Source organism: Tursiops truncatus, chromosome 4 (assembly GCF_011762595.2).
Source record: "Tursiops truncatus isolate mTurTru1 chromosome 4, mTurTru1.mat.Y, whole genome shotgun sequence".
NCBI lineage: Eukaryota > Metazoa > Chordata > Mammalia > Artiodactyla > Delphinidae > Tursiops > Tursiops truncatus.
The window spans coordinates 132,038,080-132,041,761 of NC_047037.1; the positions used below are offsets into that span (position 1 = coordinate 132,038,080).

Consider the following 3,682-nt stretch of genomic DNA (forward strand, 5'->3'; position numbering starts at 1 on the left):
TTGCCTCTGCCCCTTTCTGGTGCTGGCTTAACCCTCAGACTGGTGTCAAGAAAGCGGCTTTCATCCCCTGTGTCTCATTTGGGCAGACAACATCCCTCCTAGGCAGAGGAACAATCTCTTCCTTGTGTCTTCCTTTAAAAGCAAGGAAATCGAGATATGTTCAGTAGATGGGCTTTGTGCCCACGGATGCTGCTGAGTAAGCATCGTTGACATCTCCCCCCTCCACTGCCTTCATGTCCGAGTCAGAGTGTCCCGAAGAGCCCGAACAGCTGTGGAAGCTCTTCATTGGAGGTTTGAGCTTTGAACCAACCCATGAGTGTCTGAGGAGCCATTTTGAGCAGTGGGGAGCGCTCACAGATTGTGTGGTAATGAGGGATCCGAGCACCAAGCACTGCGGAGGCTTTGGGGTTGTCACGTACGCCACTGTGGAGGAGGTGAATGCGGCCATGAATGTGAGGCCACGCGAGGTGTATGGAAGAGGGGTGGAACCAAAGAGGGCCGTCTCAAGAGAAGATGCTCAAAGACCTGGTGCCCATTTACCTGTGAAAAAGATTTTTGGTGGTGACATTAAAGAAGACACTGAAGAACATCACCTAAGAGATTATTTTGAACGGTACGGGAAAATCGAAGTGACTGAATTCATGACTGACCGAGGCAGTGGCAAAAGGAGAGGCGTTGCTTTCCTAACTTTTGATGACCATGACTCCGTAGACAAGATTGTCATTCAGAAATACCACACTGTGGGGCTTCCCTGGTGGCACAGTGGTTAAGAATCCACCTGCCAATACAGGGGATACGGGTTCGAGCCCTGGTCTGGGAAGATCCCACATGCCGTGGAGCAGCTAAGCCCGTGCGCCACAACTACTGAGCTTGTGCTCTAGAGCCCGCGAGCCACAACTACTGAGCCTGTGTGCTGCAACTACTGAAGCCCGCGTGCCTGGAGCCCATGCTCCACAACAAGAGAAGCCACCGCAATGAGAAGCCCGCGCACCACAAGGATGAGTAGTCCCCACTCGCTGCAACTAGAGAAAATCTGTGCACAGCAACAAAGACCCAATGCAGCCAAAAATAAATAAATAAAATAAATAAATTAAAAAAAAAAGAACACAGGTTTAAAAAAACAAAAACAAAACAAAACAAACAAAAAAGAAATACCACACTGTGAATGGCCACAATTGTGAAGAAAGGAAAGCCCTACCTAAGCAAGAGATGACAGTGTTTCATCCAGCCAAAGAGGTCGAAGTGGTTCTGGAAACTTTGGTGGTGGTCTTGGAGGGGGTTTTGGTGGGAATGACAGCTTTGGTCGTGGAGGAGACTTCAGTGGCCGAGGTGGCTTTGGTGGCAGCCATGGTAGCGGTGGATATGGTGGCAGTGGCGATGGCTATAATGGGTTTGGTAACGATGGAAGCCATTTTGAAGGTGGCAGAAGCTACAATGATTTGGGCAGTTATGACAATCAATCTTCAAATGTTGGACCCATGAAAGGAGGAAATTTTGGAGGCAGAAGTGCTGGCCCCTGTGGTGGTGGAGGCCAATACTTTGCCGAACCATGAAACCAAGGTGGCTGTGGTGGTTCCAGCAGCAGCAGGAGCTATGGCGGGGCAGAAGATTTTAATTACTGCTGGGAAACAAAGCTTAGCAGGAGAGGAGAGCCAGAGAAGTGACGGGGAAGCTCCAGGCTACAACAGATCGGTGAACGCAGCCAAGCACGGTGGTGGCAGGGCCTGGCTGCTACAAAGAAGACGTGTTTTAGACAATACTCATGTGCATGGGCAAAAAAAAACTGGAAGACTGTATTTGTGACCAATTATATAACGGATTATTTTAGTTTCTGTTCTGTGGAAAGTATAAAGCATTCCAATAAAGGGTTTTAATGTAGATTTTTTTTTTTGCACCCATGCTGCTGATTGCTAAATGTAATAGTCTAATCATGAAGTTGAATAAATGTGTCTTTTAAAAAAAAAAAAAAAGCAAGGAAATCTTTTCCTGAAGCTCTTCAGCAGAGCCCCCTCCTATCTCGTTGACCACAAAATTGGCCCCTGACTATGTTGGAACCAGTCACTGACAAGGGGAATGGCGTCATCATGATTGACTTGGACTCCTCATGGCCCACGCACTAAGGGCCCAGCCTCCTCTGAAGCATGTGGACAGATCGGAGAAGGGGAGACACCAGAGTAAAATGGGGATTGTGTCAGGAAGGAGGAGACAAGAAATGCCTGAGGGTTCAGTCTCCAGCAGCATCTACCAAATAGCTGTAGGGGCAAATCATCGCCTTCAAAACCTCACATTCGAGAGAGTGAGGTGGAGACACACAGAATCTGAACATTGATGAGAATACAAAAATTACTGAAATAGAGTTTTGATCAGAGGACATGGGAGTGTGGAAGAAAAATTGATTAATCCTTCTTCGGCTGGTATCAGGACTGGTGACAGCTGACCAGCACATGGAAGAATTGAATAAGAGTCAGCTGAAATATGGCTTTCTTGGTAGAAAAAGGATTTTTTTTTATGATGTTTCTAAAACCAAGATTTTTTTCCAATTTATTAAAAACATTAAAAAAAAGTGTGGTAAAATGCCCATAACATAAAATTTACCATCTTAACCATATTTAAGTGTGTAGTTCAGTACTGTCGAGTCTATTCACGTTGTCATGCAACCAATCCCCAGAACTTTTTCATTTTGCAAAACCAAAACTCTGTATCCATTAAACAACTCCCCATTTCCTCTTCCCTCCAGCCCCTGGCAACCACCATTCTTTCTGTTTCTGTGAGTTTGACTATTCTAGATACTTCATCTAAGTGGAATCATACAATATGTGTCCTTTGGTGTCTGGCTTATTTCACTTAGAATAACATCCTCAAGGTTCGTTCATGTTGCAGCCTGTCCCAGAATTTCCTTCCTTTTTAAGACTGAATAACATTCCATTCCATTTATATATCACATTCTGTTTATCAGGTCATCCAGGGATGGACACTTGGGTTGCTTCCTTGTCTTGGTTATTGTGAATAATGCTACTGTGAACATGGGTGTACGTATATTTCTTCAAGGCTCTGCTTTCAATTCTTTTGGTTATACCAGAGTGGAATTGTCAAGCTTGGTCCTTAAATCTCCTAATGTGTGTTCTTATTGGAAGGATAATAGTTGAAGGTGGATGTATGATTTATGTTTCAGAGCCTTGCTGCCCACTGTGGTACCTGGTCTCGTAGGAGCATCAGTTACACCTGGGAGATGGTTAGGTATCTTGCCCAGCTCTACTTACTGAACCAGATCTGCAAGTCCTAGGGAATCCCCAGGTGCCTCTAAGGCACATTAAAGTTTGAGCAGCCCTGCTCTGAGTATACACTGTTTCCCTTCCGAGAGTTTACGATCAAGTGTATCTTTTCTCTTCGGTTTTACCTTCATTCAAAAATTTGCTCTTCCCTCCCCTTTGTGCTACATACAAATCATTTGCTTTCAGAGACTTGATATTTAACATTGCAGCTGCAGAGATGTTTTCTTTTTTTCTTTTTTCCCCGTTTACTGTTTCATCTGCCTCTAAAAGAGGCAGGAATTAGATCAGCTGGAATTAGAAAAGAAGACCCGCTGCAGAGGTGACTGCTAATTAAGTCGCATCTAGAAGATTATTAGTTTAATACAGCAACAAAGCAAACAAACAAAAAGAGAGCATATTTTAGTTTTGGT

At 44.6% G+C, this 3,682-nt stretch overlaps 1 pseudogene; it reads left to right on the plus strand.

The window, feature by feature from the left end:
* Positions 1-233: 233 nt before the first annotated feature.
* Positions 234-1,664, plus strand: LOC101333620 (heterogeneous nuclear ribonucleoprotein A1-like; annotated as a pseudogene).
* Positions 1,665-3,682: the final 2,018 nt, after the last annotated feature.